This window comes from Amblyomma mixtum, chromosome 3 (assembly GCF_055824585.1).
Source record: "Amblyomma mixtum isolate Tamu chromosome 3, ASM5582458v1, whole genome shotgun sequence".
NCBI lineage: Eukaryota > Metazoa > Arthropoda > Arachnida > Ixodida > Ixodidae > Amblyomma > Amblyomma mixtum.
The window spans coordinates 92,870,044-92,896,928 of record NC_143014.1 but is presented as its reverse complement, the minus strand read 5'-3'; the positions used below and the strand labels follow the sequence as shown (position 1 = coordinate 92,896,928).

The following is a 26,885-nucleotide window of genomic DNA, read 5'->3' as shown; positions in this document are numbered from 1 at the left end:
CTTTTACTACGCTGGGCTACGAGGAAACCTCGCTTGCGCAACTGTTACGTGCAAGTGCATGATGAAGGGCCAAATGGTCTTCAGTTTGAAACAGAACGTCAGTCTGTAAGCGTGTCGTTTGGGCTGTTTCTGTCAGCGAACACCGTAGGCAGATGCTGATTTATTTATTTATCGAACCTCACAGGACCCAACGGTCATTGTGTAAGGGGGGTTACTATATCAAAAAGGATTTCAGTAACAAGAGGCAGACACTGGGCATATCAGTTTCAAAACAGAACATAATTCACAAGAACTAACATAAAACTACATCGTACCTACACAGCGCGATACTTACAGGTGCATACATACATATACACAGAAAAATAAGGCTAATATGGTAACACTTGTACGTTGTACAAAATAACGCATGTAGTTTAACACATGTTCACGGAATGACGCAGGGTTAGGTAACGATGCAATTGCATCAGGAAGATCATAAGTCTTTGAAAAGCTTCAAAGGTTCAGCATGACCAGCACTTGGCCCAAAAAGTCAGTGGGCAGCTATCAAAAGCGTCATTAAGAATGCGCCCTATATGTCCGAAACCAATATCTTTATTTGGGATATTAATAAATGAAAAGATAATAACACATGAGAAAACACGGACCTCGGAAGAGGGCAAGGAACTGTTTCCAGTTCATCCATACCGATGTACAGGTCCCTGCAGTCACGTCGTGTTCACTTAAATGCGGCGCGAACGGCGCATTCGATTGGAGAACCTGTGAGACTGCCAGTAGAAGAAAGACGCTCGCACGTGCACGAGCTTGTTACCTTCTTTTGCCCAGGAGGAGTTTTGCCGCTGAAAGCTGGATTCACTCTGCTCTCCGGGGTCGGGAAGCGCCCTAGCTTTTAATTCGAGTCCCAGCACCCCTGGCCCCGGGTCGCAGCCCAGCGCTCGCGTGCCAGCGCGTCCCGCGATCGGCGCGCGCCGTGTGCGGTTGCGCCCGATGCACGCTGCTGTGGGCCGCGGTGGGGCCCCGCGAAAGGGGGCTGCGCAGAGGAGAAGAATACAGCGGGGGCGAGTTTCGGCGAAATACTTTTCCTTCTCTCGAAACCAACGCGAGGAGCAACGAAAAACAAGCAAGGCCCAACGGCGGCAGTGATGGCTGTGCGGCAATGAGCGGCGTAGGATAGACAACGATGCCGGAACCGCGCAAAATACCCAAAGCCGCTCGGCGCAGCCACCAGAGAAGAAGCGATGCGTCCCCTTCCTGGAAACAAGAGCACTTTGGCGCGAGCGTCGTTCGAGGCGGAAGACGCGGCGGGTAGCGAAGCGGTGCTGCTCTCAAGGCGCGGCCTTTATTCACCGCCACCGGGGGCCCCGCGCGTTTTTCATCGGCCCCCGGCTTTTTCGGGCGCATCTTCGTTAGGGCCGCCATCCAGGAAGAGCGACCATGACTCTCGGCGGTCGCCGTCAGGCGCCTCCCGGAGCACGGGGCGGAGGAGAACGCGTTGGAGAGTGCACGCCACATCGTCAAGTGGCGCTAATCGGGTAGGACAAAAGCCCCGAGATGGTCGTCCTTGTGCGCCAAGCGCGTAGTAATATGGCGCATAGATTAGTCTGCGCCAGCGTGTCGGCACGGTGTAGCGGCGACTCACCGTTTGCGGCCCATCTGGAAACGAGGAGGTTGGATCCAACTCGGGGAATCATACCAGGCCACACACAAGCTGACGCTCTCTGCACCCTTCTTCTTGGAGCCCCTTCCTTTGTGACTCTCACGGAAAGTAAAATATCTTAAGGACAGTGTCATAAGGGTGCTTCGTGCGTAGTCAGCCGTGCAGGCGCCTCTATTCCTTGCAATAGCTTTTTAGCTACCGAAAGCCCTTGACTTAACAGTTCCCGCATCATCGGTATTTGTGGGGAAACATGCCCCCTCCAACGAAACGTGAAAGCTAGTATTAAGGAGTTAATCATCACCGCATTCTTGATCACAGCCTTGACAGCGGAACCTGGAACAGATGCATGTGTACTGATATAAACAAAAGGCTATATAACAGGTCACTGAAGGGAGACGAGAAAGTAGTTCAAAAGCCCAGATTAGTAAAAAAAAATTAAAGGCAGTAAAAGCTGCAAATGGTCCTAGTTGGTTACGCTCTGTCTGTCTGTCTGTTTTTTTTTTTCGTCCTAGTTACGTTACCATGGCTACAGCGCATTAAGGAAGTGAATTGAAAAAAATTCTCGATACTGCAGGTACTGCTCTGAGGCTACGGGTGGCAGTAGATATGCGGCAAATCACGCTTACCAACCGGAAATGGCCATCCTCTTCTCGCCGCTTGCAGGAGGCCTGCGCACATATGCGAACTGGCGCTCGCCAGTTCACACCGAACGGCGGCCGCGCGAGATGGGCGCTACTACGCGGGTCTGAAAGCGGAACCTAAAAGCGCGCCCAGGGTGGCTTCTATTTTATTTTCGCTTTCCTCCCGCGCCCCGCAGAGCGCTCACGTGTGGCGGCCGACTGTAAGCAGCTAATTAACCATCTAACCAACACCCATCTGCTGTGGGCGCACGCCGGCGGATGAGCCCGTCGTGCGCTCTGCCACCCCTCGCTGAAAAGACGCGTCCGCGCGGTAATTAAACCGGGGCCAGGAATGGGTGCCGCGGGAGCGGAAGTTTTTCAATGGGCCGAGGAGACAACGCGAGTCCGGCGCCGAGATGTTATCACGTACTCTAGGAGGCGGGCAATTCGATTAGCCCCGCTTACGAGGTGCGAAGCTGGCGGCTTCCCATCGACGGGGTGGTCCCAAGCTGTGCCGCCGTCCACTGCGGTTCGCGGCCGGGACACATGTGGTGGCCGGGGAGGCCCTCCGCGCGTCCTGACCCAACGAGGCGCCGACAGCGCCTCGCTCCCGCATGAGCGTCGCGGGGAACCAAACCGTTACCCGCCGCACCCGCGAGAACGGTTTCCCAGGACACGCAGAGCGATCGGCTTACCAGGAGTGAACGAGGTCAGAGTGCGCCCGGTGGTTATGACTAGGAGTTATGACTGCAGCCGTGAAAACTCGCTGCGATACAGACGAAGGCGAAAGGAAGAAGCGGGTCTGCTGAGAGCGCTTGGTCCCCTCCTCCTTTCTGCAGGTTCCCAGGCAAAACTTTAATGTTTTGCTTTTTGCCACAGTCAGACTATCTAGGCCTCATGCGAGTGCTGGTTGCGGGGCAATGACATGAGTGACTGCACCACGGGGCACCGCGACGAAGGTCTTCTGGAATTAAATGGTTTGTTTTTGAAGAAAACAAAGGATGAAATAATATGCGCTCGCTTTTTTGGGATATGCCGGGTCAGGCATGCACATCGACTAGTTGACTGTGTTTTTTTGAAGAAGCTGGTGAATTACCTTTGGTTAAGAGCTTCAGCTGCGAATGTCGGTTGACGGCTGTGGCCGCCAGGATCCACCGGTCTGGGCCTGTGTTTATCAGTCTAAAGAAACCTCTATAAAACACCATTAGAAAGAGAGGACTCCCGAGTGAAGTGCAATTTTCAGCTGTGCTCAGGACATTTTTGGCGGCCCGTGCGGACCTGCACGAGCTACGGAACGCTATGAGACGTGTCATGCGAATATTGGCCAGGCGATGCCTTCAGAGGCCTTGGTAGGCACTTATCCTAAAATACATAAACCGTTCGGTCCTCACTTAACGTATTCGATTTCTTCTGCCAGCTACTGCTGCACTGAATGCGCTTCTGCCTAATGTGGACGTCAGCTGGTATCCTTGGACGTCCGGCAGGAACCTCAGAAAACAAACATGATCATACTTCATGCAGGCGGAGGTAGCGCCACCACAATCGCGCGTAAAACGAACGATTCGCAATGAGCTAAGCATGGGTGTAGTATGCGACGGTCACTCCTTTATTGTACCGAGCATAGTTAAGTGCAGTTGGTTACACGTGGGCACAAACTATCTCCATTAACTGCGAACCGGCCTCTTTGGCCAAAAGATCTTCGATCGTTCCAGGTTATGGCACATTTCTTGAAATGACTACAGCTTGACTGGCGCAAATAGGCATTAGATGCAGTTGCAAATTTTAGGACGTTTAAATGAACTTTTCTCGCGCTATTTCATCGGTACTGAAGGACAGAGTCCCATCTCTCTGATCCTGTCTCATAGACGCCAGTGATTTCTTCGCAGAGCGTGCACAGCATCGGAGAGGCGCGAATCCGGCGTCGCTCACGGGTCCGCCGTTCCGCTCCGCACGCGCGGCCAATCGGCGTCCACCGAGGCGGCCGGGGCCTCGCTCGGCTCTGCCGGCGGCCGACAGGTGGCTGCGCGCGCAGCACCACGGCGGGCAAGCAGTGCGTGACTCTCCGGTGGCCGAGCGATGTTATCGCTCTCCCAAAAACCGCGCTTTTTGGGTTCCGTTTCGCTGGTAGCGGAGGAAAATAAAAGGCCCTCGGAAATTCGATTATGCAAGATGTGCGTTGTCACGGTTCGAGCAAGCGCGGGAATGGATGGAGGCGAAAGCTTAATGAATCCGGCGCTGCCCCCGAGGCGCCTTATTATTACGCTGCTTCGTGGCCCGAGTGGCATACTCGCTACGCAGCCGGCGGATCTGGCCAGCGGCAGCGAGGCGCTTTTTTTTTTTTTCGGGCAACTTAAAGGTGTTAATTGGAGTGGCTCGCTGAACCGGGAATCACGACGCGGCGCGAAAATGGTCCGATCCGACCTTGTTTCGCTGCGCAAAGTAATTCTTGCGCCATGCATTTGGCCGATACCGCTGATATATTTTGACCCCTGTCTCTCATCCGCTATCGTCTCAATCTCGGCGGTCGCGGGTAGGCGGAGCTCCGGCTCATGATCATCTTGCAGGCCGTTGCCTGCAGTTCCGAACTTTTTATGAAATGCAGTGTAACAACAGACATGCAGTAGAGAGCGAGACAGAAAGAGAAACATCGAAAATTCTCTAAGTAACGGTTTGCTACATCATATGCTCGGCTGAATTAGGAGCTGGTAACAGCTGCTAGCCGGTAACAGCCGCAAGTACACGGCACTGCTGTACACTATACACGGGGGTGAAATCTAGAGGGAGGCTGCCTCCCCCGTAGACAACCAATTCCAATATCGCTGTCCACATCCAACGAAAATCTCTGCCTCTCCCGTAACCGAGAGTAGAGTAAGCATGAAATGTTTACGGGCATAACACATTGGTTGTAGATGGTACTAGTCAAAATCTTGACCAGTGTTCTGCTGTGGCATATCACTCGCAAAGCGATCGCTTTCCGCAAGACGCTTCCTACCTCTGCTTTCATCAGGCTCCATTGCTCGGCTTAAGCAGCTGTGACGGTGGCGGCATTGAAATGCAGGACCATGCAGAAGCGTACGCGGACACGACGAGACGCAGGCCTGACAAGAATGTATATGCAGCGCGTTCGAAACTGTCTAAAGTGCGTAGAGGCGAACGCGTTTTCCGCACCACTTTGCCTATGTGACACTGGTGACATCACCACGGGATTACGTCACACATAATTGATGACGAAGTAATGACAAATTACTAATTATTGACTAATTACTCATTAATGACTTAACTGCTAATTAATGACGCTTAAGCTTCGCCTTTAGGAGTGGAACGCGACAGCGTGTTGTAGCGCTGCCAGGCACCCCACGGAACGCCACCATTCGTTCGGCGCGATGCCTTGCCCTTTGAACGCAACGCTTTTTGAGGAAAGGAAATTGTGCAGTAATTCTGTCATCTCGGTGGACACCCGAACCGCACCGTACAGGAAGGGAGGAACGCCACCACCCGTTCGGCGCGATGCTACCTGCGCTTGTATTCCGGTCCTGTAGGAGAGCTTAGAGAGTCTCGTTAAATCTCGTACGATGCCCGGATGCCCTCGTTCCAGCTCCCGGATATGCGGAATTCAGTGCCCGGATGTTGGCTCTCGGTCTCGGCGTGACGTCACCACACTGCCGACAACGGGAGCTAAAAGCATTTCATGCTTAAAACACGCCACACAAATCAAACTCCGCACTTATGCTCCTGGGAATATGGAACGGTGTTCGCGCTGGCTTTGTAGCCACTGCGTTTCATTGAACTCCATAGTGTAGCGATCAATTATAAAGGCAGAGCATCCATCTCCTACACGGGCGGAAATGAACTGAATTCGAATCGCCGTACGCCAAGAAAGCTATCGGCTTTTCTGGTGGGTAAAGTTCTTTAGCCTGGTGCACTACTGCTTCATCGGAGATTCGAGAAACGTCAGGAGAAGGTGCCAGCCAGTCTGTGTGAGCAAACCGCAGAAACTTCTCCCAAGCACGCGGCTCTGGAAGGAGCTGTGCGCCAGACCGGGGGTTGGTGCCCAGTTCGGCAGGTGAGCATTCATCGATGGGTTCCGAACCGGGCACCTCCCGATGCCAAAGCGTGTTGCTTTGCCTTTGGCCCACTGGTTAGCCACTCAACTGTTCAGTAGAGTGTGTTCTGAATCTAGGACGCAGCTTCCCTCGTGGGCAGAAAGAAAGGAAGAACAGACACTGAGCATGGGCGGACGCCGCAAGAACAGCCACAATGCTTTTTTGATTGTGCGAAATTTGTGCACCTACCAGCTTTTTTGGTATTTTCTTTTCGGTTATTTCTGTTCCCTTAACAACAGCCACCTTAGACTACTTGACAACACAGCTGCAGCCGTGTACCGTCGAGTAAGCAGTCAAGTAGCATATATATCGGGCGCTTCTGCCTCGTGTTCACAGGCTTCTCCGCAAAACGCCACCGCTTGTGCGGAGAAGGAAGTCTGCGACTTTATGGCGATGACTCCGACTCCGTAGATTCGACTGTCGGCTATGGAGAGTGCGTTTCTGAGGAGCGATGGCTGAAAACGTCCGCCTCGGATCTGAAGGCACTCGTGGAACGAAATGCTCGAACGACGACCTCGAGCAACGATTCCACCGCCACGTTAGAGCGCCCACGCGTTGCTATGCGCCTTTACGTCGTTCTACTGGATATGCGCACGGCCCTTGGCGCTCATCCGCTGTCCCCAAGGGCACGGGTGTAGATATGAGGCTGACCGCACTTGCATTAGACGAAGGTGCGAAAAAATTAAAATTATCATGTGTTTGTTGAAATAACGTCCAAGCTAGAATATAAGAGGTTATCAAAAGTAGCCTGTGGAATGATCCTCTACGAAGATACTCGCACGGTGGTCTAGATCAGCTGGGCAACTGCAATCTAGGGTCCGCTGAAACATCGCCAGCGATAGGAATTAATGACCCAACAATCACCGCATACTCGGGCTTCGCGCGAGAGAAAGAGAAAAAGGAATTTTAATGAGGGAAAGATGGAGAGGTCGGGGCTTTGCGCGCTTCTTCGCAAGGCATAGGGGCTAAACAACTGCTGCTTTTGAAGCACGCGGTCGAATGTAGAACGGCAAACAAATGCTCTCAGGCGGTGTCCCTAGCAGCCAAACCTTTCAAAAAGTTGGACTAGGCCATAAGGACACGTCAAAAAAGCGAAAGTTCCATCTGCGCACTGTGCTTTGGTCAAATTACTTCTTGTGGTTAGTGAATCTATCTTCCGGTGTTCTCATGCAGCACGTCAGTTGTCGGCGCCACGCCGAACTTGTGACACCACAAAAAGCGGGCCCATTTTTCATATCAAAGGTTTGCTAGACATGCCGGTGGGTAAAGCACAAGCGTGAGACACAAAAGAGGAAATGAAAAAAAGCGCACTAGATTCGAGAAGCCGACGCGCTCACTTTGAAGTAAATCTCTGAGAACAGCCGGTTTTTTGCAAAAGCATCAAAGGGACGTTGGAATAAAAGATTAATCAAGTCTGCGCTTATTAAATTAGTGTCGGCGAGAGATAAAAGCTCGAGAACTGTCGCCCAATTCTTCGTTGGTCGTAACATCTATTTACAGCCCAACGCCTTGGTTGCCAGTGCCAGGAAATTTAAGGCAATTAAATAAATAATTCTATTTGAATGGAATCCATCAAATGGGTAGCTATGTGTCCTATCATGGAGAAATAGTTTAAAGCGGCCGCTATGAATGTCCCCATGGCTGAATGCCACGAGGGATGACATAGGTGATCTTTGACTACCGGCGGAGAAAAAAAAAACATCAGTTCTATCTTTCAGATGTCTCGAAGCACATTTTTGCTTCTGCATTTTGCTTTGCAGGCCCTTGTACACGACTTGAACAGAGTTTGTAATTTACCTCGAGGGACTCGTTCAGTGAACACTTTCCCAGGGTTTCTGAACGTTCCATAGATGACCAAGTACGCACTCTCCCTCCCACTGGTGGCTTTCTTACTACCAGTTGTTCATACACCTGAGGCCCAGGTGCATGGCAGCTCCCGGGGCCGTCGCCATTAGTTCGCGCGTAACATGGCCGTGCGCGAAGACTCAGTCGGTGCCGCACACGCATCCGGCAGCGGGCATCCTTCGCTTGGCGCCATGTTTGCCGGGCGCCGCAAGGTTCCCGCGCACGTCGGAACCGGAGCCGGCCGGTTGGCAGCTCGGTCTTGTGCAGGCCCGAACGTTGTAGCGGCCGCCAGCGAACGGAGGAATTATTTCCGCGTCCCAGAGCCGAGCCGGAGCCGCAGGAAATCCGCCATTAAGTCAGCAGCTCCAATGGTGCGCGAGCCGGTGCGCAGCATCGGCGCGCGTAGCACTGTGCTGTGCGCGGCCGCGGCTTCGCGCCAAGGTCGGACCCGAACGCCGCGGACCAGCGACGACAGCACGCGCCGACAACCGCGGCTCGCGCAGCCCCATGGCCACGCCCGTGCTCCCGGCGCGTCCGGGGCCACGTGAACAGGTGCGGCACAAGTTGGCGTCGCGATTCTCTTCAGGGGACGACCCTCTGATGCGCCGAAGTCAACGCGTCCGTCACAGAGTCTTTGAATCATTTTATGCGCCTCGATCCGGAAACGAATCAATGAGTCGGGGGTACACCAAGCCCTTTTCGTCGCAAGCGTGAAGCGTTTCTTGACGGGGCTATCTGCCTCCAGGTATATTACGAGTTTGTGTTACCTAACAGGCTCAGCCAACGTGATCAGCTTATTACAAAAAAAAAATAATAATAATAATAATGCTTGCGCACTTCTTCGTGTTTTTAGACGCCGGTATTTTTGTAGTGGTTGCATATTTTGACCAACTTTTTCAAAACGTAGTAGCCTAATGCACCCTATTTCAATGTACCTGACCTGCGTCAAACATTTCTAGTCAACGGCGGTCATGAGACCGCGTTTTGCATTGCTTGCTAGATGCGAGGGGTGATCAAAAAGTTTTGAAACTCGCACCAGGCTTTAAACAATATATATTTTTGAAAATAGACCCCCCTCAGACTGATGCATTTCTCCCATTTTCCCGGAAGGTTTTTGATACCTCGCAAACAAAAAAAAAAGCAAAACATTGTTCCTGGTCGCAGCCACTCCTCCGTGATAGTTTGAAGTACGTTCAATTCATCGAACCTTGTTCCCTTAATGCTCCATTAATTACTAGGGCCCAGATCGTGACTGTAAAGTGGGTGGTCGAGTGCTTCGAAAGAACACTCTTGGATGGCAGCCTGGGTAACACGCGATTTGTGAACCGGGCCTTTCGTGATAGAGGCAGGCGCCTCTTGTCACCAATCCTCCTCGTTTTTCCGCGATGGCCTCTAGCAGACTTCGGACATTGGCACAATATTCAGCTGTTTTTGTCCTGCTGTTTGCCAGGTAATAAATTAGCAGGATCCCCATCACCTAGCTTTAAAATTTTCACCATCACTTTCCTCCCCGAGCTTTGGGACTCGAATTTTTGGGGGACCCCGAATGCCTCCTTTGCATAGACTTCCGTTTTGTTTCTGGGCCTCACTGGTACAGCCACACCTCACCCCCACTAACATTTATAGCGGGCGAGAAAATCAACTGGGTCGCTTTCATTGAGGCGGGAAAGCTCCCTTGCGTAGAGTGGTTCCGTGCCGTCCATCGTGCCGAGCCCTTCGAGGTATACCCAAAACGTCATGTGCGATTGTGAAAGCAGTGCCATACGATATGATAAATTCTGCGGCGACTTCGGACGCCTGAATTCGGCGATTCTTCATCATAAGGCTGTCAGCTGAAGTTATAGGATCCAAATGGGTTGAAGTGCTCGGCCGCCCTAACCTTAGGTCGTCTTGCGCGTCCACACGGCCACGTTTAATCTTCCTGAAGAAGCGAGTTACTGGAGCATATAAAGGTCACTCCCTGCCATACACATTCCCCATTCTGCTGTGAATTCCTTTGGCGCAACTTCCTCCTTTGCACAGAAATTTTATCACGCTCCGGTACTCAAATATGAAATCGAGGGAGGACGCCATGTTTAACTGACTGATGCATACGAAGGGAGGAAATGGAAAGCATGATACTGAGAGCTTGGGTGACTATAAAGAGATGACCTAAACAAAGAATACAAGAAAGATCACTCTCAGGTGTTTGGTTATAGCCGAGTTGCAAAACTTTTTGATAATCCTTCGTATGTAGACTCAAGGCCGAGTGTATGCGCAAGAGCAAAAATAGAATGGTGGAGGAGAGAACTTGTAGGCCCTTCTCTTCTGGTGAGCATCTGATGTCGTACGCGGTGGGTGTAGCGAAAGAGTTACCTCAGTGCTTTCAGAGCCGCGGGTTGACTTATTAATAACACTTGCTATGGGTTGGTGGAGGTGATGCGTTGTTATACCCCATCCTCCGAATATGGTGTTCACCGAGTAACTCCTTAACCCGATCCACAAATCACTTTAGAACCCATTACGGATGTAATGGGCGCAAACGCAGCCAATTGCACTCGGAGATGGTCGGCAATCTTCTCTTCAGGAGAGGGAGCTGCCCTGTAAAGGTCATAGGCCATGAAGGCGGGGACGCATTGAACGTGGTTACCGCGTTCCATGTTTCGGAATGGTGTAAGCACAGTGTGGAGACATTTCCTTATATATGCACGCTGTACGTGTCCTTCGCATTTGAAATGTTGAATGCTGTTTACAAAAGGCCTACATGGTTTTCGTTCCGTCGGCGAGCAGACAGATCATCTGTCTTCCTGCTTTTCGACTACTGCGCATCGCCTTCTGAAACTGACAAATGGCCTGATCGACCGCTGTCGCCGTAAGTGGGTGCAAGCGAATGCAGATAGGTAGTGACCTTTCTCATCCGGCCTCGAAACAGGCGTTTGACTTCCGCAAATATTTGGCGCACATATGCTACGCGTTTGTACATCAGGACGGCGTATTTTCTGACAAGCACTGAAGTATCTACGGTTCAGAGCGTCGCCCGGTGTATTCCAAGATGGTGCCCGAGCTGAAAGACGAGCGTCGCGTTTCCGACGCGGAAGCTGTTGCCAGGGGCTGCCGCCCACTGGGTCGCGTCGGCGACCCTTGCCGAGTTGCGTGACTGCTGCAATATTGTCGCCACCTGCGCGAAGAGGTAGCAAAGGGGAACAAACGGCCAATGCTTTCGGCGCACGATTTGCTTCTTGACTTTTTCTAACCTTTTTATTCTCTCTTTCTCGGTTAAAGAGTGCTTGCGCTTAAGCGCAGTCATGTTAGAGTTTGTGGGAAATTGCGATAATTCACTCCTGGTCCCAATATTCATTTGTCAGTCCTGGTGTGATGCTATTGCGACAATCCAATTCAGACCACACGCATAAAGCATGGCGTTATACTGAAAGAACGCTTCGTCGTGGACCACTGCTGTACCGTGCCCACAGCCCATATAAATGTAGAGGTGTGCATGCGAAAAATTTCTGAGACATTCGGCGGATATGGGCTCAGAAATTCGGCCACGAGTGCAGCTTTTGGCAGCAAAGAGAGCAGCAAAACGGAACATGCAAGAAAGCTTTTACGTCTAAAGCAGCTGCTCTCGACGGCCCACTAAAGAGAACGTAGCTACTTGTGCCGAGACGTAAACTTGCTTCATGACTAAATGTCTCGTATAATGAATGACAAGTGAAACTGTGAGAGACCACAAACAAGATTTTTGTATACACGGGATTCTATCCGGTTACGATGCTTGGAAATACGCACGGCGCGTAAAAGACGGGGAGGTCACTTCAAAAGTGAGATCTTTCGCTTTCGGCTCCACTGAAAGGCGGCTCGGAGAGCAGCCTGCTTCCGCGGGGCCAAACTGGGCGCGAGTCGCCATCGGTCCCGAGTGGGGCGCGCGCGCGGTGCGCCAGAGAAGGACCCGGAGGCACCGGCAGCCCAAAGGCGTGGACGAAGGTCAACGAAACGCTGTTTCACAAGAGCGCTTCGAAGAACAGCCCCGAGGCCGGGCAGATCAGTGGCCACACCGTCGCGAAGCATGCTCGTGCGGAAGACCCCTAGCTCTGCTCCCAATTTCGATGCACGGAACGCCGCCATTAAAGCGACGGAAGCAGGTGGTGGCAGAAGCCGTGCCCCTCTTGTGTCCTGTCGTCTAGGAAGAGGGGTACCTGTCAGGGACGCCTTCTGTCCGCGCGCGGCCATTAGTAAAGGGCCCGGCCGAATCTCGGCCATCGCAAGAAATCACGCGATATTTTCAGAGCTTCCTTCCGCTCGGCGTGCGCGAGCGGCTGCGCGGGGTAGCCTTGCCCCCTCCCCCATCGCGACAGTGCAGGGGCGAATGGCCGCTCTCCGATGGAGCCGCACGCCTGCCCTTTCGCGGGGGCATCCATACTCGAGAGGGGGCGTCAGTGACCCCGGGCACGAGTACAATGACGCGACTGAGACTGCCGTTTTTCTGCAGCCTGCACTTTTACTGAAGGTCCTATAGTGTTTGGTGGAGGAGAGGAGTAGTTGTCTGTTTGACAGTTTCCTTTTCTCTCTTAACGCAACTATGATGAAGACATCATATCGTAATCAGGTAATCTAGAGCTGATCCAATTCTTTTACCCCGAGTGCCACCTTTGCCTGTGAACTTTTACAACAGCAGAACTGCCTTTTTATGGCCCATATCTTTTTCTGGAACATCCCCTTTCTGTGATATATACGCATGGTTAACGCAGAATTTTTGCACAGGGTAAGAGAAAGATGCACTGTTAGTAGATTTGTGGAGGATTCCGGAGCAACTGCGGCTGGTTGCAATGAAAGTGCAGGTGAAACTTTCAGGGTCGTTCGCCGCTTATATGTCAATTTTAAAAGAAAGCAATAACTGAGACGCAACAATGAACGACATCAAGATGTAAGATTGCCACTAAGATCAAGAATATAGAACTTCATGCTTCTGAGGAGCATTTAATCTACATTCTATTGTTGACGCCGGAGTGAGGGCCGTCGATTTCCCCGTGCAATATGACCTTATTGAGCAGCAGAGCGATTCACGGATTCGCGTAAATCCTATTTGACTACGTGAATGAATGACATGGATATTGTTTTTTAGTTCGCACTGTGACCGCATCAGCTCTTACACTGCCAGTCATTTTACGGTTTTCACATCTACCATCTCCGATAGGCGCACAAATTCAGAAAAATTTGTCGTAATTAGGATTAGGGAAAGGTCACGGATGCGTTAGTCAAGATCGTGACCGCTCCAATACCTGCATTAGTGTATAATAGTCAATATTGTTGACTTAATGATTTTAGTGAAATTTACCTGGTTGGCAAATTTTGTGGCAGAATTTTCTGCAACAACAAATTTTCGGATGAGCACTAATCAACAACGAACAAGAATGACTCAGTATGACACTAGAAATAACGACTGCAGTGCATACGATAGCGAAAGCTTCCTCTATGTTGCGTTTCAAATCTGAAGACATTGTATCACAGAGCCTATCGGCATCGAGGAGTGCAAATTTAAACCTTAGCTTTACAATAAACGCGACTCCTGACCTGTGCATGCGCCTTCGTGCATGCCATCGTGAATGATTTTGGTGCAACAGGCGCAGAGATAAACGCATCGGTGGCCAGACCGCCTGCTTCTACGTTCCTTGCTAAACAAGGGAAACAACGGGTCGTATTTTGTAACGCTCCATTTCGCGGTAATTCATTGTCTAGCCTATCTGCCATTGGTCAGCTCCATCTTTAATACCGTAGTAGGCGAATGACATCGCTATCAGCCCTTACGTCATATGCGGCGACAACGGATGATAAACAGGCAAAGGAATGAATCGGCGAGGCAATCGTTGCAAAATGCGCCCCCTGGTGCTCATGTAGCGTTGTTTGGCGCCGTCACAAAAGCGGTTTGGTACTTCGTTTAACGGCTGCCAAAGCCGTCAAAGCTTACGCGTGCTCTCGGGGCTGGGCCTCTGTGGCCGGACGCGCTCTGGCTCCGTGCGAAAACGGAAGGCGGCGTGCGCGGGCAAGTCTTACTGCCAATTCGTCGACACACGGCCCGGCCACGTCACACAGAGAGTAGAGACGCAATGAGAGTGAGACACCTGCACATACGCACAATGTGACATGCATATGTGCGCGAAACTCGAGATTCAGACGCCCCGATTGACTTTGAAGACATGAAAAGAAAACCTGCGCGAAGGACAATGAATTTCACAATAACTCGCTACGTCTCTTTTTGACGTTGCACCTGTCTTTGGGGACAGAGTGGCATTTCAATAATGCGGTTTCAAATGAATAGTGGAAATCGAGTTTTAACAGAAATCGTTCTGGCGCTGTGCTACAATACTGTTCATTGATCCTGCACCACATGTTCGTGTTGCTGGCGCTTAGTGTTTTGCTTGTGCGCGCTGTAGCGTTTATGAATGCATTGTAATGGTGTGGGCAAGCGGAAATGGCGACTCCGGTCACGCGTGACGCGGTGCGAACCTTGTGGTGTAATCACAACCTGCCCACCGGACTGTGACCACTATGACATGTGGCTGTTAAATCAGTGATTGATAGCGAGAGGTTGCTCGCGATGAGCAACCTGGGGTCGCACAAGTCCCACCGGTGGCAGCGCCTGCCACCGCAGGGCAGTGGCGCATCGCTTAGTAACCGCTGCACCAGTGCTGAAGGAGTGGTGTGAGGACAGCCAGGGACCTACGAATGTAAAGTTGAAAATTGTCAATTCCGCACACGTGGGCATCAATTCATTAACGCTATCGCGTCGTATCCTTAAGGCGGATAGTCCTTTCTGTTATCTTGTTTACTTGTAGCACGTTTCACTACAAACGACAAAAGCAGGGTGGAAGCAGGAATAACAATCGGAAGCCGAAGAAAGCAAAAACAGCCAGTAAAGTGAGAACAATGCAAAAAAAAAAAAGAATTCGTTACCTCCTTTGAACTCGGCGACAACGTGTACTGGGCGTTTAACGTAAGACTGTTATTTTTTAAAATAGGCTTTTCGAGTTAAAAGAGCCTTTTCCTCTTTAATTATTGTCGCTGGTGGTAGCCACCAGAAAACAGCTTAGTTAAGTAAAATCTGATCCTTAAATCTTTATTTATTACATTTCGGTTCCTCATTTATGTTCATGTTTGTGGCTCCCCATTGCTGATAACCAATCAAATGTTTAGATTTCGCCATTCGCGTTGGAGCTACAAAGGAAGGAATAAAGGGCACGCTGTCAGGAGCCGTACCCAAACTGAGGAGCAGAGAAGCGCATGCAGCCACGCCCACCAGCGCACGTCAACCGGGGGCGAGGGTATGACTTGCTTATAGGGGTGTGCGAATATTCGAAAGTTTCGAATATAATTCGAATATTATATTTTTAGTATTCGAATTCGATTCGAAATCCAAGTATTCGTGTCGTCTCGAATATTCGATCAGGCGCGAATATTCGTATATTGCCGAATATTCTATGTGAGCACCGCCGTTCATTTCGGTCCGCAAGTCATATCGACAGAAACAACAACACGGCGGCGCCCAGAGCAATGCGTAACGTTGGGCCTTGCCGTAGCTGACTGCGCTGGTGAGCTTCTTTGTGGCTATACCTGCGAAGCTGGTATAGTTAGAGCTGTGCACGAAGTACCTCGCAATACGTGTCAGTTCAGTGCCAAGTGAGAGGGGATTTTCTGTGGCTCGAGAAGTCGTTTCAGCTAGAAGGGAACAACTTCTGCCTGACCATGTGGAGCAGCCGGTTTTCCTTCACAACAACCTTTTATGTTCATCCCAGCAACGCGCTTTTGTGCTTATGGCAAGCAAGCCTTAATCAATGTTGTGTACTAGCCATTTTCTCTGATATTTCCACTCTTGTAATAATAATGTTGGAGACTTTGATACACACACCTTTTGTGTTCATTTAATCATTGATAGTTGAACTGTGATGTTCTCGGGTGCTCAAATAAATGTTTTGTAGTGGTTAAATGCGTCTGTCCTTGATTATTCGATATTCGATTCGATATTCGGAACCAAGTATTCGTATTCGATTCGTATTCGAAGAATTTGATATTCGCACACCCCTACTTGCTTACAATTGGGCATTTCGGCGGCTAGTTAGAGCATTATGTGAAGTGAAGGCAACAGCGCTAAAAACAAGGACGTGGCACGACTGCACAGCCGCTGCGTGGGGTGACACTAATTTGGTTGACGCCCATTGTACACCGTAGCCAAATGGAAACTTGCGAAAAAAAAAAAACGGCGGTGAAACTAACCCGTCGAGATAAAAAGGCCGTACGCCGCAGTAGTGCAGCTTGCAGGTGAAGCCGAGGCGAAGTGTTCAGAACAAGGGGAGCGGAAAAGAAAAAAAAAAGCAGCAGTTTTTGAGACACGCGACTGTCGCAACCTCCTCCTGCTGCGTGCCTGCACCGCAGCTCTCACTCTATGTTCGTGCTCCAATAGTCTGCGTAAAAATGAAATGAATACAATATATATATATATATATATATATATATATATATATATATATATATATATATATATATATATATATATATATATATATATATATATATATATATATATATATATATATATATATATATATATATATATTGTACCCGAGCATTTATCATAGTCCTTTTTTCCTGAACGAGCCGCCGACGCTTAGCAACGTTCAGTCAGCAAATGTTCGACCGTCGAGGGTCTAATTCGCGACAATTTTCTTGCGTAAGGGCTCTGCGTTACCGGCCGGCGCAAGGGCGCAGGTTAATCTCGACGAAGAACGAGGCGATATCCTATTCATGAGAGCCAGCAAAAGAAAAGTTGCGGTAAATCACAATGCGCACTTGCGCAAGTGGAGCTTTGTGAAGCTGTAGGTCTCTGTCCGTCTTCTGCGAGAATTGGCGAGGCGCGAGGCGGCCACTGTGGACGGCTGCCGTCTTTCCTCGCTGCAGTAAAGAGGAGGCCTATAGTACGTATTTTTCTACACAGTCAGCTGTTACAGCCAGCCACTATGAGACCTCGTAGACGGCGTTCGCCTGAAATGACGTCATCAGATAGCGAGGTCACATGACACACTGCCATCGTTTACATGGCCGTCCGGTCACGCGACTCACGGGCTTTATCACACAGCAAGGTGACGTGACCAACTGTCATCGCTTATATGACCAATGCCCACCGGATCACGAAGCCAACTGGTCATGTAAGCGATGGCGTCATTTTAGGTGGACAGCGACTATGAGATCTCGAAGTTAGTGGCTGGCTATAACAGATGACGATGTAGAAAAATACATACTTTGTAGTTCGGGTCGCACGTGTTATCCGAACGCATTCTCTTGCTACATACTCTATTCCATTTTCCGTTTACACACACGACTAACCTTGAAAATTTTGTCGCATTACGTAAGCGCCCTTCAATTTTTTAATCAATTATTGTTGCTATTTTAATCACTTCGTGGAGAATTCTTGAGAATAAATAAATTGCAGCGAAGTTGTTCTATTTTTTTCACTTTGGTCTTTGTGCCGCTCGCTTTTACAGCAGGAGACGCATCCTTAACGCGTAGAGTAGGCGGATTCACTCAGCGGCGATGATGAAAAAGGAAAGTTAAAAACTATACCTCTACAAAAAGGTTCACTGTGGCTTCGCGCGCATGTTCTGCGTTATAGCCGGATATAACAACTCAAGAACAAAGCGGCAGATGCCTCTCCTTAAAAGAGGCCCTCCAGCCAATGGCGTTAACCGATTCTCATGACGTTGTGATTAATCGCCATGGACCTGCTAGCGCAACATCACACGGGGTGGCAGATTAAAGTGGATTAACCACGGCTTAATTGGATCAACCACGGGGTCCTGAAAATCGGTCCACGCCAATGGCTGGAGGTCCTTTTTCTAGGGGCATCTATCGCTTCATTCTTGTGTTGTATTCGACAATAATGAATTATATTATAAGCACAGATTTCTTCCCGTTATTTTGTTTATTTGTAACATGCTGCACTCCGAACGACATTGCGTGATGGACACAGGAATAACACCTGGAATCCTAATGAAAACAAAGAAAGAACAGTAAAGTCATGACAATAAAAAAAAAATAATTTTCTACTCTGCTGTCGGCGACAACGCACATTGGGTGTTCAGATACTGGGTGTTGTGCTTCACCTGGGGGTTTCACTTTTCACAGCATTAGCATTCATAAACTAAAAATTGTTTGCGGTGGTGATTTTAATCTTGATGCGCCGGTTAAGAACAACACCGTTCGAGAAATAGCATGGTTGTTCGAGAGTTCTGGCCTAATTAGGGTTATAAACCTGCCAAGCAGTGACCGTAAACCCATCAACCTTAACAGACTTATGTGTTGCTAACGTTAGTAATCATGACACCGAAACTGGAGCGACTGCTAGTGACCCAATGACCAACTCCCCATATATTTCCGTCATCGTCTAAACAAAGAACTTCAACGTGCCAGAAATAGCTACTGTAACAACTTATATACAAAATCGTCCAACAGCACTACTGTTAGGTGAAAAACAAATCAACTCGCTAGTCCGGTCATCAAACACTATTAATAACTCAGTTACTAAATTGTGATTAGTAATGTGAGCATACACCCAGTTATTGAAGCAGAAGTCGTTTTGTCAGTTATGACGTCAAAAAAAAAACACTGCATCCTGTGATTTTATTGACATCGAGGTGCGCCTGTTAAAATTTGTGGCTGATATCACCAAACAGCCACTCACTTGCGTTATCAATCTCTGTTTTATAGATGGTTGCTTCCATGAGGTATCGCAAATAGCAAAATGTGTGTTTTATGTAAGGACGGTGATATAAATAACGTAAATAATTACAGGCCAATATCAGTTTTGCCAATATTTTCTAAAATCCTCGCAAAAGTACTTCTTTCAGATCTAGTACGATTCACAGATAAATGCAACTTGGTTACAAAGTCACATTGTTGTTTCCGGAAACAACGCTACACTGAACTTGCCCTCCTTGGTCAGAAAGAGTGTATCCTGAAAGGTATCCAGCAAAAACGCAAAGTACTAGAAATTTTCGTCGACTTCAGAAAAGCCGTTGACTCTCGACCGAATGTTTACTGCTTGAAGAGCTAAATGTTTATGGCATACGTGGCACTGATTACAATGTTATTCACTCATACGTTGGTCACCGAAAACAGTGTGCAGCTTTAAATACTTGCTTCCCCTGTATTAAACCTAATTTCTTGGGAGCACCGCAGTGAAGCATTTTAGTCCCTTACCTCTTTAATATATTCATAAATGATATTGTCAACCTGGACCGCTTCGTAAAATTTGTAATCTACGCAGATGATACCAGTTTTTTTAAGTAGTAATGAGGACAACGAGAAACGATTTCGGAGTGGAAATTACGTACCACAGAAACTCCAATGCGGCGTTTCTGGCAACGCATTCTTCATTAGTACTGAAAAAAACTACGGCCGTAATTTTCCAGCGAAAGAGTAACAAGTGGGCTTTAGTTGACCCATTTAAATACTGAGCATGATCAAAATTCCTGGTGTATTTTTCCCGAAAATTATGCTGTGGGACACGCCTGTTGATCATGTCGTAACTAAATAGGCACGCATAGCAGGCCTCATGTATCGCTACCTGCAATTATTTCCTATAAATACTAGACGTGTTATCAATTATTAACTTTTTCTTTCCCATATAGAATACTGCTTTTTAGTGTGGGAAGCAACTACGAAAACTAAGAATTCCAAGCTAACAAAACTTCAAAGTATGCTGATTAAAATCATTTCTGGAAGTCTTTCAAATTATAACTAACTTTTTGCGTAAAAAATTGCTTCGTTAGCATTACCTGATGTATACAAGTATTGCCTACGTAAAACATTCGAAGCCATCAAAAACAAGAAATAAACTTACTATGACACTTGGCATATTGAGAGCAAATAGTCGTTATTATCAAAAATGGGAGCCGGAATTCTGGTTTGTGCTTGATCTACAGACTACTTACGATGCGGAAATGTTGTGTACAGCCACAGCGCTGTTGAAGGACTCTGGAACAACTATTTCTGAAACGCAGAATTTGTTCAAGGAAAGTGGAAATCATATAGCGGAGTTGTCATCAAGCCAACTGAAGCAGTTATTTTTGTAATGCTAGTCTTTTTGTACACATTTGTAAAAATATTGACATGCCCAACCATGGTGGCTTTACCAGTGATTTATTCTGTCGTGCTCTGTTGATAATGTATGGCATGCATTTGATACTGAATGCGCATCTGAAGGATTGTGGACTTTTGTTTTTATTTGATTGCAGAGAAAGATGCGTTTATTGCTTTTCCTTGATGCTAGTTGCCTTTCTATATAAAGTATGTGCTGGTGCTGTGCCCGTGTAAAGGGAATGGGATCCAGCCAGGCTGCATAAATGCAGCTGTTTCTCCTATCTTCTCATGCACGAAACATAGAAATAAAATTCAAACTCAGATCTGAAGACGAAACGGTGAACCATTTTCGGCCCCCCACATATGCAGTGCTTTGTATTGTTCGCTTCTGCAATGGGCTTTTTACGCATCAAAAGCAGTTCATCGAAATCATTCTGAAATTACAGACTGTACCATTTCTTTAAAGTGTGAAAGTGGAATGGAAATGCGGCACAGCACTGCAAGAAATGGCGGAAATATACCATGCCAGTAAGGTGCACTTAACTGGAGTCGCACGAGCCTACCGTTAGCTGTTCTTTTTTTTTTTCTTGGAAATATAAGTGTCAAGTGGTAATGTGGCAATGAGTGTCGACTTTACGACAAAAGGGCCGCATTGAAAAGGAAAACAAGAATACGAGGCGCGTAACTTGGCGACGTCGTTTTTCACGTCGCATTACGCTTACGCAACGCTGCCTGACGCAGCGGCGCCGTGGATTAATTTGAACCTTGCTCACACAGCCGCACTGACAACTAACTCCATCCAGTCTGAATAATAGCGCCCTGCGCTCCGCTGCTTTTTACGTTGAATAAACGTGTGCCGCTTCATTTTCGCAACTTTGTACCTCATTTCCAGATCACTACGCATTACCAAACGCCCTTCAAAATCGTCTGTCTACGTGTCAGCGTGCTTCTGACAATGCATTTGTTTTTTGTGTGTGTTTCTTTTTGCATTGATATTTCCGCATTGCTAGCCGAGTCAGTGATCGGCTAGGGTGTTACTAAGTCGTCATCTTTTTTACTTTCGTTCACTCAGGTTATTTTCTTTATCGTTGTGTCTCTTTCTGTCTCGTTGCAGGAACCTGAAGCCATCTTAACGGCGTCGGATCTGAAGAGCATGGGTCAATATGCGTCGTCTCGCTTCCTTCCAGATGATAGTCGCTAACCGCGCGTGAGATATAAAAGACGGGCGCCATTTTCATTCTTACGAGCCCGTCGCATTGCCACATACGGCGTACGACATTGTTTACAGGCTCCGTTCGAATATTGTTGTCAAAACAAATCCATCGGCCACAGCTGCGCGAGATCCGTCTTGTGCAGGATACAATGCCAGCCTTATCGCGCATTGCACGAAACCAGGCTGTATATGTCACCGGGTGTCCGTGGACGCCCCTAAAGAGCCTTCATAAATTTCAAAGGTCCACTGCCTTGGACGAAGGAGGAGGCCTCGTCCAGCCACATTCAGCGCAACACGCATCTGCCCAGACGTGAGGAGGACAGCGGGAGGCTTCATTCCCCCGCTGTCCCTGGCGCAGTTTTTAAAATCGATTGACTTATTTATTTATGCGGGGCTGCAAAGGTCGCGAACACTTGTGCCTGGTTTTCCATAGCATTAAACTGTTTGGCGAGGAAACAGACTAACGTGACATAGGGAAAAATGAGACCACACGATAATTACGAGGAGCGGCGTTCAGCAGGCTCTAAGCCCGAGTATATTATGCAAGTGACTGCTAGCGCTGCAATGCTACATACATGATGCGCCATCCTGCCTGGTAATAAATGCAGTTCATAAGTGCCTCTTTCCTGATTCGATTACTTGTCACACCATGCTGAATCTCGCTAGGTGACAGTATACGAGCTCTGTTAGAAAAGTATCCGACTTTATTTTTTTTTTACGAACACCTGATGGATTTGAAACAAGCACGCTTCCACCAGCCTACCTCGAACCTTCATGCGCATGCACAAATTTTTTCCCGCCTGCCGATAGCGTCAGTCGCTGGGACGCAGCTTTTGAGGGAGGCAGTGCGCAGTGCTCTCGTCGGTTTTTTATTGCAAAGAAAATGGCGGAGCGACAGAAGCAGCGCTACTGCATCAAATTTTGCCAGAAACTAGGCGACAGCGAAGTGGAAACCATTCGGAATATTCAGACTGCTTTCGGTGACAATGCTATGAGCAGCACACAGATTAAGAAGTGGTACAATTGGTTTAAAGACGGCCGCACATCGGTGCAGAGAGAGACACGCTCCGGTCGGCCATCAACATGCCGAAATGACCAGGTCATTGCCGAAGTGAACGCTGTGGTGATGCGGGACCATCGTGTGACTATCCGAGAAATTGCGGAAGAGGTGGACATCACCTATTTTTCTGCACATTCCATTATCACCGAAGATTTGGCCATGGAGAGAGATGCGGCGAAATTCGTGCAGAAGCTGCTCACGGTGGAGCAAAAGCAGCTTCTTGTTGAAGTCTCACAGGATATGCTGGATTCCACAAACAGTGACCCCGACTTCATCAACACCATAATCGCTGGTGATGAGTCTTGGGTGTACAGGTACGACCCGGAAACCAAATGCCAGTCGTCACAATGGCAGCATTCCACGTCACCAAGACCAAAGAAGGCCCGCCAAGTGCGCAGCAATGTCAGAGTGATGCTGACTGCTTTTTTTTACTCTCTATGTGTGGCACACCACGCGTACGCACTCCACAGGTTAAACATTGACCAAAAGAATACTACACGGATGTCCTCCGTCGCCTGCGTGGTGCTGTGCGGCGCAAGAGGCCGAAGTTAAGGTCAACAGAAAATTGGCGCATCCATCACGACAATGGTCCTGCACATTCCTCGCACTAAATTCAGACTTTTTTCGTGAAAAACTAGACTGCTGTAGTTCAACAGACTCCTTACGCTCCTGATATGGCCTCCCGTGACTTCTGGCTGTTTCCCAAAATCAAGAGGCCATTGAAAGGAGCGCAATTTCAGACAAGAGAGGTCATTAAGGCTGCAACGACAGCTGAGCTCAACTCCATTCCGAAAGGGGCCTTTTCGGAATACTTCTAACAATGGCAGCACCGCTGGGAGAAGTATGTGGAGTCCCAAAAAGACTACTTTGAAGGTGATTAGGTTTCCAACGCTCCAGTCACGCCAGTTTTTTTTCTTCGGCAAAAGGTCGGATACTTTTCTAACAGACCTCGAATAGCTGAAGCGTCAAGCATTATGCCGCTATCGATTTTTCGACAATTCTAAGAGAACGGAGGAAGCTTTCATATGTTCATGACGAATGTGTTGGGGAGCAGGGCGTCGTCATATGCGACTGTCAAAAGGTGAGCAGTTATCTGAAGGTACCGCGGGGAGCGATTGCTAGGCGACGCATGCGCTCGCGCACTGTTTACGTCATCGCTGAGGAAATGTGCTACAGAGTGTAAGCCATAGGTGCGGCTGATACATACTGCACAGTTCTGCGAGTTGCTATAGTTATAATACTGGTTCTGTGCAAAATATTCTTACACAGGCTTTTGTGTGAGCCCAATGTCTGTTCATGTTGGATGCCCAAGTTGGGGACCCTTGCAATAGAGAAAAAAAAAGAGTGAAATGTTGTCCTGTCTAAATTTTCAAGATGACTCCCACCAAAACTGCTGTAATAGGTGACCAGGGAATAGGAATGATTTCTCGACATGCCACTGGACCCTTGAGAGCGAAGAAAGCAGCATGGGCCAGGGGATACATTTTTTTTTCCTGTTCGTAGAATTCAGGACAACTGCTGCAGGGGAGATCATGGCGACATTTTGAAGGATGAGAGTAGTGTTCAGCTTTTCTTGACTCCACCCTAGCCCACGTGTACCATCATTGATAATACGTTGTATGAGTGTGCGAGTAGGTACAGAAAAATATTAACGCTCTTAATGCGCGCGCTCTCAGGGTTGAGTCAGTTCTCGAGAACTTTTCCTACGGGAAAATGGGGTCATCTAGGCGGTTTAGTGTAATACGCAACACTGTCTTCTGTGAATCAAACTTGGGGCGACTCAAAGTAATGTACTCAGCAATCACTGCGGTCTGCAGTGCATTTATGGGTACATGGAGTATATGTATACCTCGCAATGTATGCAACCATGGCAGTGTATGCAGCAGAGCCGACAAGTCCTAAAATGAACCGCACCGAATTTTCAGCCTACCTTTCAGTAGATGCACTCGACAGCCAGCAGTATGCTATGAAGCTGTGGTGTCATCTATAGGATATGCCATGTGAAGGCCAATGACATTGTCCAACTCCAAAAAATGGAATTGCGGAGGTTGATTTTTGCTTGAGCACAGTTGTTGAGCCATCATTACAATTGTGAACGTTGTCTTTCAGATAGTCACAATGACTGCATAAATCTAGTGTTTTTAGGAAAGTTATCAGGTTGCAGCCTTCTCGGCGAACTCCTTATATCCGAGCTCAGAAATCACGGCGATAGCTTAGCATCTATGTGCCATTGCGTGTGCAGTAGAACAGAGAACGAAACACCCCAAGTAATTTAAACAGCAAGCTGTCGCAGTTTGTAAGCACAATGGATGGGAAGCCCTAAGCTGAGGAGGTGAGAAGAATCTCAAGGAAGTATTTTTTTGTCTTGCTCTAGCGCGAAGTGCAACTGCGGGATTCCCATCCGTCTGCCTCGGCCCATCTATCTTGAAGCTGGCGCCATGAGGAGGCAGCTCGCGGTATAAACTCGTGCGAAAAGTCATTGACTGAAATCTAAACATTTTAAACAAGTTCTGTCGGCTGTAACGTTCCCCTTTTTTCTAGAAGACGTCGTGCTTCGCGATTTAAGTTATTCAGCAGTGGTAATCTGCGAGCCATACATTGTCTCTGCAAGGATAGCATGAACTTGGGGTAGCACCTGGATAGAATGCACTTTAGCAAGGTCGCGACAAACAGTGCACGGAACGCTCAACTTCGCTCAGCAATCAGACGCGTCGGGTCTTGTCATGCGTCAAAGAGTGCGATGGTTCATGCGCTCACTACTCTGCCTTTTAGGGAAGGAGCAAAACGCTGGAAGTGCTTTTCAGTTTAAGGAGCGTGAGAAGAAATGTCGATGCCGGGAGCTGGAAACTGAATGTAACGTGCACAGCGTCAGCGACAGACTATGGTTGTCGCATTTAGTAGCAGACCCGTACGCAAACCTCATCCACAGGCGTAATGATGAGGAGCGGAATAGAATACTGAAGCTGTGACCGCGAGCCATACTGAAAAGAAAAATTGAGTTTTGTAAGCTACCTTAAAAGCACCTTCTTGAATAAGCTTCATTCTTAGTAAAACCAGCTAAAAGCGTCTTCCTAGTAAGCTAGTTTAAAGCATCGCCTTAAAAGCGTCCAGCTGCCTATCGCTTGTGCACCGATCCCGCTGGTATGATTCGCCTGTGTATTCACTGTGGAACGCGGCTCGGTGCTCAGTGCGATGTGGCATAGATGTGCTGAGGTAGCGCTCCTCCCATCCCATCCTGAAGAGGAAGGAGCGCTGGCCTCGAGCTGGGACAGGGGCGTGCAGGCCTACTCCGAACGCTCGCGTCACCGCCACCCACAGCGAGCATGGACGCGTGCTATCCTACTAAACGCTGAAGAGTGAGTATCTCGCCCCAGAAAGAACCCGCTGTACGAAGCAGTGTGCCACGGGGACAGTTAAGAACGGGGTCCGACAGCATGACTCCCGACGAGGTTCAGAGCGGCGACAACCAACGTGAGCGAACCTGGCCGCCGATTTCGAGCTTCCTTCGACAGCCTTCGTTCGCCAGCCACGAAGTGTGCCTCCCGCAGCACTCGCCACGGGAGGTTGCATACGCGTCCGACGGCGCACGCGCACCTCGTGCCGCCTGTCGGTCGAGCTGCTCGACGCCAAGTGCGCTGCCACCCAAAACATATTACCGGGTTCCCTCGTGAGCACGGAGCTCGGAGGCGTGTATTAGGTGTGGCACTATGTCAAGCGGTCCGCACGAACGTGCACACACACGCACGCACACGCACGCGCGCGCGCGCACACACACACACACGCACGCACGCACGCGCGCGCGCGCACACACACACACACACACACACACACACACACACACACACACACACACACACACACACACTGCAGCGGAGGTCTGCGTGCACTCTCAGTGGGAGATAGCGAATGCGGCGGGCACCGGATCTGGAGATAGCGCGTCTGGGACAAGCGTTGTACCGTTTCCGCGCAAAGCGGATAAAAACAGCTCACCGGCCGCGGCTGTCGCCGCGACGGCCTCTGTGCAGTGGGCTCTTTTCACGACAGGCTGCTGGAGCGCCATGCAGGGCCGAGCCCAAAATGCTCCGACTGAGCGGCAGGCTGCACGCGCTTCAAGGTCGGACTGCGACGAGTGCTGCTCGTGATGAACAGTGATAAAAATTATAACAAAAGAAACACCGGTCTCTCTGCGTGTCGCATTTTCTATTCCAGTGCTCACCAAATAATTTGCACAGTCGCTGACGCTGCCATCGCTGCTGAAGACAATGGGAAACACATTATCCTT

General features: G+C 49.0%; 1 long non-coding RNA gene across 1 annotated transcript in view; it reads right to left on the bottom strand.

Annotated features, from left to right (window-relative positions):
* LOC149350949 (uncharacterized) overlaps window positions 1-26,885 on the bottom strand; it is a 48,937-nt gene that overhangs the window by 6,842 nt on the left and 15,210 nt on the right. The gene's annotated exons all lie outside the window — the stretch shown is intronic.